General features: G+C 43.7%; 2 non-coding genes across 2 annotated transcripts; one reads left to right on the forward strand and one right to left on the reverse strand.

The window, feature by feature from the left end:
- The first annotated feature begins 3,159 nt into the window (after positions 1-3,159).
- LOC120271340 lies at positions 3,160-3,266 on the forward strand. Its single transcript, XR_005539953.1, has one exon. It is a non-coding gene; the product is annotated as a small nucleolar RNA R71 (small nucleolar RNA).
- Positions 3,267-5,809: 2,543 nt separating this feature from the next.
- LOC120271356 lies at positions 5,810-5,916 on the reverse strand. The gene has a single exon (XR_005539969.1). It is a non-coding gene; the product is annotated as a small nucleolar RNA R71 (small nucleolar RNA).
- Positions 5,917-11,442: the final 5,526 nt, after the last annotated feature.

An 11,442-nucleotide genomic window follows, 5' to 3' on the forward strand; every position in this document is an offset into this window, starting at 1 on the left:
TTAAGAAATGCTACAGAAATCCACATGGTCGTGCGGAATTTCCGCACGCCCGTGTAGATTCACGGGGCGTGAAAAATGCACGGCCACGCCTCAAAAATCCACAAATACACCCTTACATCGCTTTTAACTTCGTTCTAAATATATATAATCAATATAATTGAAGAAACAAAGTTTTATTATCTAGTTTCATCGATGAAAATCAAGAATTGATGAAGAAAACCAAAGATAGGGCTTACCCATGAGTTGAGATGAGGAAAGTTTGAACCGGTTGGAAAACAAAACAAAAATCCTTCCAAATCGGCAATACGAGGTCACGAAACAATATAAGAGAGCTCTCAGATGAATGGAGGTTATAAGGATGAAGAGAACAGCCAGTCTTTAAAAAGAACTCGCGCCTCTTGGTGTTCAGTACATCCACACAGGCGTGCGGAATTGACCCACGCCCTTGCGCCTCCACAGGAGAACATCACAGGGGCTAGAGCACGCCCCCGTGCACTCTCGGGAAAAAAACTCTCTATCTTTGAATGCTCTCGCATGGGCATGCAAAAATTACTCATGCCCGTGTGCTCGACCCAGAGGGGCAGCCGCTTGCCCCTGTGGCTTCTTTGGATGGAGAGAGCTCCTCTGCAGATTTTGCACTGGCGCATGGAAATTACCCAATCCCGTGCATATTTGTTTTACAAGTTCACCCACAAGGGCGAGTCCACGCCCCTATGTGCTCTCGGGATAATCTACCAAGACTCTGCAGGCAAACGCACACCCGTGCGGAAATTACCAACGGGCGTGTGTTTATCGCAAGGTCATTCACATGGGCGAGTCCACACCCCTGTGCCTTCTCTGGATGAGCTCACAATGCAAAGCCATGGGCGTGCAGGAAATTCCACACGCCCGTACGTTTTCTCTGGATGCCTTAGAAAATTCTGCAGGCTCTGCAAAAAATTTCTAAACATGTTTACACACTCAGAGCCTGCCCTATTATGTAATTTATCCATGTGGAAAACATGAACAATAGCTCAAACGACCCAACTTTACCATGTCCACATGAAAACAGACGATGAAAATTCAAAACCCAAAATAAAATCACAGCACAAGCATCTAGAAATCAAGACACCAACACTCAACAATTTATTCATGCAAACACTAAACTACTAAACTACGAAAACAGTAAACACTTGGGTTGCCTCCCAAGAAGTGCTTGTTTAACGTCACTTAGCTTGACGTACCTTGTCTTACCTCACGGGGGTTCATAGATGAAGGTTGCCCTCTTACCCATGGCTTGGAAGCATGACGAGCAAAGTCTTTTGAAGGTAGAGGGTGAATTATCGGGCTTGGGACCACCTAGCGATGGTTCAACCAACTTTTTCGGTTCACACACGTCTCTAACAGCCTTGGAGCGTTTCCGGTGATGTCTCCTAGCCCTCTTCATCTTCCGAAGTACCTTCTTCAAGATCCCCAGGGTAGATAGTACTTCTTCCGTCAAACCAAGCATCATTACTTCTTCATTGTCCTCCTCTTGGTTGAATAAACCTTCGTATGGGTCCGTATTGAACATTTCCTGCATGTATTCATCAACAATCTCATCAGTAGTGTCTAGAAAATTCAAAGTATCATCAAAATCAAGAGAATGCCGCATGGCTTTAGCAAGGTGGTAAGTGAGCTTGTCATCTCCAACTCTCAATGTTAGCTCTCTCCCGTCCATACCAATCAATGCTTTGGAAGTCCGCAAGAACGGCCTCCCAAGTAGCAAGGGTACATCTGCATCCTCATCGACATCTAGCACATCAAAGTCAACCGGAAAAATGTACTTCTCCACCTTGACAAGCACGTCTTCAATAATACCCCTCGGATGCCTCACCGTTCGGTCCGCCAATTGCAAAGTCATCTAAGTAGGCCTAGGCTCGCCCAAGCATAGCTTCTGAAAGAAGGTGTATGGCATGATGTTGATACTGGCACCTGAGTCCGCCAATGCCATTTCTTCACCTAGATTGCCAATATTACACGGAATGATGAAGCTTCCTAGGTCTTTCTTCTTATTCGGCATGTTCTTTTTGCAAAACCGTCGAGCAAGATGCATCTAAAATCACTGAAGCACTCTCCTCGAACTTCCTCTTTTTAGTCAACAAGTCCTTCAAAACTTTCACATACTTCGGCATTTATTCCAATGGCTCAACAAAAGGAATATTGATGTGGAGTTGCTTGAACAATCTCAGGAACTTCTTGTATTGTTCATTCCCTTGGTCATTCTTCAATCTAGAGGGATAAGGGATTCTTGCCTTGAAAGATGGGGGTGCCACCTCTTTCTCTTTGCTTGCTCCCTCTACAACCTCTATGACCTCGAGTGTGTGTTCATTTGGCTTCTCACTCGGAAGCCTACCTTCAATCTCACGACCACTTCTGAAAGTGATCTCCTTCACATGCTCTCTAGGGTTGGTCTCGGTATTACTCAGTAAGCTTCCATGTGGCCTTTCCGAAAGAGGCTTCGCAATCTGCCCCGCTTGAGTTTCAATATTATGTAAAGAGACAGTGTGGTTGTGAAGTGTAGCCTCAACTGATTGAAACCTTGTATCTGATGACTTTATAAACCTAGTCAAAGCTTTCTCCAAATCGGTCATTTGCGTCTCGAAACCTGAAACTCTATTTTCCATGTTTGGGGCTTGTTGTTGGAAACCTGATGGCCCCATGGCCTTTTGTGGACCTTGGTTGCTCCACGAGAAATTGAGATGATACTTCCAACTCTGATTGTAGGTGTTGCTGTATGGGTTTCCTTGAGTCCTCATGCCATTAGCTACAAAATCGACGTTCTCAACTGAAGATGCATCACCAATAGAGATCCGGCAATCGGAGAGAGCATGTCCTCCATCACACGCGGTGCAAGTAATCACGGCCGCAACTCTATTTGAAGTTAGAAGATCTAACTTCTTACTCAATAATTCCACTCGGGCCGCCAATGAAGTCACTACATCTATCTCATGGAGACCGGCCACCTTTTTCTTCTCCCTAGCATTCCATTGGTAGCTGTTTAACCCCATTTCTTCAATTAACTGACGGGCCTCACCGGGGGTCTTGCTACCTAAGGTACCTCCTGTTGCCGCATCCAAGAGTTGCCTTGTACTCGGATTCAAACCATCGTAAAAGGTGTGAACAATCATTCACTGCTGTAATCCGTGTTGCAGGCACTTTCTCAGGAGCTCCATGAACATTTCCCACGTCTCAAATAGAGATTCAAATTCCAACTGAACAAAGAACAAGATCTCATTCCTAAGCTTTGCGGATTTTCCGGGAGGGAAATAACTAGCAAGAAAAGTTTCTACCATTTCCTTCCATGTGGTAATAGATGCTCTAGGTAATGAGTGTAGCCACTACTTCGCTCTCCCCTTTAGTGAAAATGTGAAGGCTCTCAACTTGATAGCATCATCCGTCACCCCGTTTATCTTCAGCATATTACACACCACGAGAAAGCTCTCTATATAACTGTTTGGATTCTCATTGGCCAAACCATTGAATTGTACAGATTGCTGCAACATGTGGATGAATGCTGGCTTCAGCTCGAAGTTATGAGCTGTAATCGGGGTATGCACCATGTTCGATTGTGTCCCCAATACTGAAGGTCTAGTATAATCGGCTGTTGCTCATTCTGTTCTGCCATGTTTTTAGATTCTTCCACTTCTAAGTCAGCTAGATTAGACTGTTCTTGCACAGGTTCTTTCCCTTTTTTTCTAAGTGTATGTTCAAGCTCGGGATCTCCTTCAATCAATATTGAGGGGTTCCCTCTAGTCATAACCTAGAGCTGCAACCAAAAAGAAAGAAAAAGAAATCACAACGATGATAGAATAAGAAAATATGAAATAGAATGAATGAATGAATAGCGAAGAAAACAAAGTGCAAATTATCTCTAAACGCCTACTCCCCGACAACAGCGCAAAAAACTTGACGATCGCTAAGTGCTTGTGTGATAAGAATGCAAAACGTTCTTTCATTATGTTGAGCATTACTTTTCTTGGGTTTTAATGCTAATATGTGTGTATTTACATTACTTTCGTGCAGGTAGGGTTGTGAGGCTGATTATGAGAGAAAGAAGCCAATGTGGGTCGTAATGCACAAATTTGGAGGAAATCTTGCTAAGGTTCAAACGCGAAGATATAGGTCGGGTTCGAGATGCGGGAATGTGTGCCAACCTCCTCATATTCTAGTTAGCACAACTATTTGGAGGGACACAAGGGCAGTCACATTCAAGCATTCTGACTTGTGCATATAAAACAAGATCTCCACCAACATGTCCATTATTGAAGAAGCAAATCGATCCATGACGTAAACGTGTGCCCATTTGCATTACCTCGATGAAAGCATGGATTCGGGAAACACTGTAGTAGGGTATTGTAGTAAAATAAGGTAGTGAAACACTGTAGCAATACTATTCACAACCGGCCGAGGAAACAAGAAAACATAGGATCCACTCAGGTATGTGGAAATTCCACACGCCTGTGCGAAAATCCACAGGGGCACTCACAAGGGCGTGTGGATTCCCGATTCCAGCTTTTTAAAAGCCGATTTCAGCATTCTTTTCTCCATCATTTCCCCAACTTGGGAAAGGGCTTTGGCTAGGGTTTTGAGGGGTATTGGCTAGGGATTCTGAGAGGTTCTACGGCTCTGACATCGTGCACCGTTTGGAAGAAGGTTATTGGGAGAGCTTTTGTCGGCACCGATCCGGCGAGGTGTATCCTAGGCCGGACAAAGGGACCCTTGCGACGAGTAGAGGACTCTCAACAAGACCATCGCCATGATTATCGAGGGGGGTTTCTATGGATTCTATGCTTTTACATTCGATTTCATTGATTGTATCTAGCTCCATGGAGAGCTAAACCCCTAGTGGGTGCTTGGGTATTTATGAACCCTAGGATATTTTCGTTTCATTGAATCTCTTTATTATGCTTTCAATTAATTGATGTTTATTGTGAGTTACAACCTTGAATACTTGATTGTTTGAATACTCCCCTAGAGTGACACTAGGGTTGAGAGTTCTCGTTGGTAACCGTTGTGAGTGAGTGACACACCACGAGAGTTAGACAAAGATAGGTTGGAGAGGGTTGAGAGGGTGAGTCGAGAGTTAGCGGGGCGTCCACTTTCCCTTCCGGTGTGATTTATTCTACTTCCGTTTCCTTGAGTTCTTTGCGGTCATATTAGAGTGAATGCGTTAAGGGTTGACCTTCCACTGGGTCTTAGTTGCGGGTGCAACTGAGTGAAGCATAGAAGTGATCTTAGCATCTAGGGCTTAATTGTGGCTAGGGACCTTCCATCGGGACCAAATGGTTAGGTCTACATCTAGGAAGTGGATTTATCACTTGGAATCCCTAGAGCTCATTGCAATTCTATACGAGTGCGAGGTTGAGAAGTTGTCATATTTCTCCTCCGGGACATGTATAGAGTTAGGCATGGTTGACCTTAGATTTGGGACCATGCATTTAAGGATCTCCACGACTCAGTATTGTATTAGTTAGGAAGCATAATAGAGGGTTTTTGCAATTGAAACAATTATCCTAGGTGGAATAATATCCGGGTACCCCATTTATGTCGATTGCCTTACCTTCTCCTTTACTTGTGCTCTCTTTCTAGTTGCTTTTACTTTTGTTATTTGATATCTTGTCACACATATCACTATTCATCTTTCACATAGTTAAGAAACAATTTAAGTGTCTTTACTCCCTACTCTCAGTGGATACGATACCGACACATCTGGGATTATTACTTCGATGACCCCGTGCACTTGGTAGAAGATTTTCTTGCCTGTTATTTCCCTCCCAGAAAATCTGCAAAGCTTAGGAATGAGATCTCATCCTTTGTACAGTTGGAATTGGAGTCGCTATTTGTGACATGGTAAAGGTTCAAGGAGCTCCTGAGAAAGTGCCCGTAACACGGATTCCCGGAGTGGATGATGTTCAGACTTTTTACTATGGTTTGAATCCGAGTACAAGGTAACTCTTGGATGCGGCAGTAGGAGGTACCTTAGGTAGCAAGATCCCAGTAAGGCCCATCAATTAAATGAAGAAATGGGGTTAAACAGCTATGAATGGAATGGTAAGGAGAAGAAAAAGGTGGTTGGTCTCCATGAAATGGATGCAGTGACTTCATTTGCTGCTAAAGTGGAATCAATGAGTAAGTAGTTAGATCTTCTAACATCGAATAGAGTGACGGCCATGACTACTTGCACCGGGTGTGGTGGAGGACATGCTCCCTCTGATTGCCCGATTTCTATTAGTGATGCATCTTCGCTTGAGAATGTTGATTTTGTGGGTAATGTAATGAGGAATCAAGGAAACCCATACAGCAACAACTACAATCCCGATAGGAAGAATCATCCCAATTTCTCGTGGAGCAACTGATAACTGCTTGTGCGATATGAATGTGAAGCATTCTTTCCTTACGTTGAGCATTACTTTTCTCGGGTTTTTACACTAATATGTGTGTTTTTTATGTTACTTTTATGCAGGTAAGGTTGTGAAACCAATTATGAAGGAAAGAAGCCAATGTGGATCACAATGCACCGATTTTTGAGGAAATCTTCCTAAAGTTCAAAACCAAAGATATAAGTCGGGTGCGAGATGCTAGAGTGTGTGCTAACCTCCCCGCATTTGTGTTTGCACAACCATTTGGAGGGGCACAAGGGCAGTCACACTCAAGCACTCCGACTTATGCACATAGATCAAGATTTCCATCAACTTATCCGTCATTGTAGAAGCAAAGCGATCCACGGCATAATCGTGTGCCCGTTTGTGTTACCTCGATGAAAAGTGGATTCGGGAGTATTTTTGGCAGAGTACTATAGAAAACTCTGTAGTAGTTACAGAGAATGACAGTTTTAGAGAATCTGCACCGGCGTGTGGAAATTACCCACCCCCGTGCGGAAATTCCACAGAGGCGTGTGGATTCCTGATTCCAACCCTATTTAAAGCCGATTCAGCCCCAATTTCAGCATTCTTTTCTCCATCTTTTCCCCAACTTGAGAGATGATTTTGGCTAGGGTTTTGAGGCATATTGGCTAGGGTTTTGGGGAGGTTCTATGGCTCCGACATCATCATTCCTTTGGAAGAAGGTTGGTAGGGGAGCTTTCGTCGAGGCGTATCCTATACCGGACAAGGGAATCCTTGGACGACGAGTAGAGGACTTTCCACAAGACCATCGATATGACTATCGAGGGGGTTTCTCTATGGATTCATTGCTTTTACATTCTATTTCTGTGATTGTACTTAGGTCCATGGAGAGCTAAACCCCTAGTGGGTACTTGGGTATTTGTGAACCCTAATATGTATTTGTTTCATTGAATCTCTTTATTATGCTTTCAATTAATTGATGTTTGTTGTGAGTTCCAACGTTGAATACTTGATTGTATGAACATTTCCCCTAGAATGACACTAGGGTTGAGAGTTCTTGTTGGTAATCTTGTGAGTGAGTGACACACCACGAGCGTTAGACAAAGCTAGGTTAGAGAGGGTTGAGAGGGTGAGTCAAGAGGTATAGGAGCGTCCCCTTTCCCATCCGGCGTGATAGATTCTACCTCCGTTCCTCGAGTTCTTTGCTACCATAATAGAGTGAACGGTCTAAGGGATGACCCTCCACTGGGGCTTAGTTGCGCGTGCAACAGAGTGAAGCGTTGAGGTGATCTTAGTACTTAGGTCTATAATTAGGAAGAGATTTATCACTTGGAATCCCTAGAGCTCATTGCAGCTCTATTCGAGTGCGAGGTTGAGAGGTTATCTAATCTCTCCTCCAGGACATGTATAGAGTTAGGCATAGTTGACCTTAGATTTGGGACTATGTATTTAAGGATTTCCATGACTCACCATTGCATTGATTAGGAAGCATAATAGAGGGTTCTCGCACTTGAACGATTATCCTAGGCTTAGCATTATCCGAGTACCCCATCTTTATCGATTGCCTTACCTCCTCCTTTACTCGTGCTCTCTTACATGTTGTTTTTACTTTTGAGAATTGAATCATTATCACACTTATCACTACTGATCTTTCACATAGCTAAGAAGCTGATTAAGTGTTTTTATTCCCTACTCCCTGTGGATTCGATACCCGCTCATCCGGGATTATTACTTCGACAAACCCGTGCACTTGCGGGATATACACAAGGGGATCTTGTCAGAAACCAAGGTCCACAAAAGGCCATGGGGCCACTGGGTTTCCAACAACAACAAGCCCAAAGATGGAAAAGAGTTTCACGTTTGGAGACCCAAATGACCGATTTGGAGAAGGCCTTGACTAGGTTTGCGCAATCGTCGGATACAAGGTTTAAATCAGTTGAGGCTATACTTCGCAACCACACCGCCTCTTTGCACAATCTTGAAAATCAAGTGGGCAGATTGGGATATCCTTATCGGAAAGGCCACAAGTAAGCTTGCCAAGTAATACCGAGACCAATCCTAATAGCATATGAAGCCGATCACTTTGAGAAGTGGTCATCAGGTTGAAGGTTGGCTTCCGAATGAGAAGCCAAGTAAACATGCACCCGAGGTCATAGAGATCGAGGAGGGAACAACCAAAGAGAAGGAGGTGGCACCCCCATCTTTCAAGCCAAAATTCCCTTATCCCTTTTTATTAAAGAATGCCCAAGGGATGAACAGTACAAGAAGTTCCTGAGTTTGTTCAAGAAACTTCACACCAATATTCCTTTTGTTGAGGCATTGGCCCAAATGCCCAAGTATGCAAAATGTTTGAAGGACTTGTTGACTAACAAGAGGAAGTTACAGGAGAGTGCTTCAGTGATTCTAGATGCTTCGTGCTTGGCGATGTCGCAAAAGAACATGCCGAATAAGAAGAAAGACCCGGGAAGCTTCATTATTCTGTGTAATATTGAAAATCTTGGTGAAGAAATGGTATTGGCGGACTCAAGGGCCAGTATCAACATCATGCGATACACCTTCTTTCAGAAGCTAGGCTTGGGTGAGCCTAGGCCTACTCGGATGACTTTGCAATTGGCGGACCGAATGGTGAGGCATCCGAGGGGCATTATTGAAGACGTGCTTGTCAACGTGGACAAGAATATTTTTCCGGTTGACTTTGTAGTGCTAGATGTCGATGAGTATGCGGATGTACCCTTGATATTTGGGAGGCCGTTTTTGCGGACTTCCAAAGTATTGATTGACATGGACGGTGGAGATCACACATTGAGAGTTGGAGATGACAAGCTCACATATCGCCTTATTGAAGCCATGCGGCATTCTCTTGATTTTGATGATACTTTGTATTTTCTAGACACTACTGATGAGCTTGTTGATGAATACATGCAGGAGATGTTCAACCCAGACCCATAAGAAGGTTTGTTCGACCAAGAGGAGGACAAGGAAGAAGTAATGATGCTTGGTTCGATGGAAGAAGTACCATCTACCCTGGGGATCTTGAAGAAGGTGCTCCGGAAGATGAAGAGGGCGAGGAGACGCCACTGGAAATGCTCCAAGGCTGTTGGAGACGTGCATGAACCGAACAAGGTGGTTGAACCATTGCTAGGTGGACCCAAGCGCGATAATTCACCCTCTACCCTCAGGAGACTTTGCTCATCATGCTTACAAGCCATGGGTAAGAAGATAACCTTCATCTATGAACCCCCATGAGGTAAGACAAGGTATGTCAAGCTTAATGACGTTAAACAAGCGCTTCTTGGGAGGCAACCGAAGTGTTTACTGTTTTCTTAGTTGGTTAGTTTACTTTGTTTGCATGAATAAATTGTTGAGTGTTGGTGTCGTGAGTTTTATATGCTTGTGCTGTGATTTTATTTTGTGTTTTTTTGATGTCACCGTGTGTTCTTAAGTGGATTTAGCAAAGTTGGGTCGTATGAGCTATTTCTCATGTTTTTCACTGGTACAAATTGCATAATAGGGCAGGCTCTGAGTGTGTAATCATGTTCAGAAATTTTCTGCAAAGCCTATAGAGTTTTCTAAGGCATTTAGAGAAAACACACTGGCCTGTGGAATTTCTGTACGCCCGTGGATTTGTATTGCGAGCTCATCCAGAGAAGGCACAGGGGCATGGACTCATCCCTGTTAGTGACCTTTTGATAAACGCACGCCCGTGGGTAATTTCCGCACGGGCGTGCATTTTCTCTAGATGTACGGAATGCCAAGAGGCGCGAGTCCTTTTAAAAGGACTATCGTTTCTCTTCACCCTCAAAATCTCCATTCGTTTGTGAGCATTCTTATACTGTTTCCCGACCTCGTATCGCCGATTTGGAAGGATTTTGCTTATTTTTTCTGGCCGATTCTAAGTTCTCTCATCTCAACTCATTGGTAAACCCTATCTTTGATTTGCTTCAGAAATTCATGATTTTCATTGATGAAATTAGTTAATAATGCTTTGTTTCTATAATTAGAATGGTTATGCATGCTTAGAATGAAGTAAAATGCAATTTTACGGTGTATCTTTTTGAATTTTTAAGGCGCGGCCGTACATTTTTCATGCTCCGTGGATCCACACGGGTGTGCGAAAATTCCGCACGACCGTGTGGATTTCTGTAGCATTGTTTAATTAACTTGTTTGCACGATTTTCTTTCAAATTTTGCAGATTATGGCACCTCGGTCAAAGAAGCAAGCTGATAAGCGGCCGCAGGAGTCATCTCCTGAGCTAAAAGGCATGAGTTTCACTATTCCTGAGCATCAAGCTCATTTTGAGCGTATGTCGAGTCTTCTGTTCAGACAGACTCGATTTCTTAATAGAAGTATACTGAGATATCTACAGCAGGGAGATGAGTTCACAGACGAGATCGAGGATCTCGTATGGGTGGGTGGTTGGAGGCAGTTATTGTCGATTAGAAAGCCTGCCATCCCTGAGCTCACACTTGAGGTCTTATTGTCGTTCGAGTTCGATAGATCTTACGTGAGTTTTGAAAGTCTTGACGCCATCCAGTTTAGAGCACTTGGACATCACCAGAGCATGAGTATCACACAGTTCTCAGTCCGTCTTGGCTTATACGAGTAGGCATTCACAGACACTGAGGAGTATTCTCAATTACCGACTGATTATCCTGGAGCTTTGACCCTGCAGAGAGCTTACAGAGCACTATGTGGTCAGGGCCAGTATGAGCCGGGGGTGTCCAAGGCCACATGCCTTCCCTGACCTGCGTATCGATATTTACATGCCAGTGATCAGCACAAATTCTAAACAAATAGGTGTCTTCCCATATATAGTGCTTTAAATTGGCGAAGAATTTTTTCTTTTGTTGATGAGTAAGCCCCTTGGGTAGGATCTTTGCTGCAAGATAATTGGCAATGTCAGCAAACCACGGAGTCTCATCCTCTATCACTGATTGAATGCTACATAGTTGTTCCATAGGGAATGTGTCAATTATCCCTTCTCTTTTCAACTCCACATCATTGGGCCCTTCAAGGCGTGATAAATGATCAGCAGCCAAGTTTTCTGCCCCCTTTTTATCTCTTATCTCTAAATCA

Source organism: Dioscorea cayenensis, chromosome 10 (assembly GCF_009730915.1).
Source record: "Dioscorea cayenensis subsp. rotundata cultivar TDr96_F1 chromosome 10, TDr96_F1_v2_PseudoChromosome.rev07_lg8_w22 25.fasta, whole genome shotgun sequence".
In the NCBI taxonomy this organism is placed as follows: domain Eukaryota; kingdom Viridiplantae; phylum Streptophyta; class Magnoliopsida; order Dioscoreales; family Dioscoreaceae; genus Dioscorea; species Dioscorea cayenensis.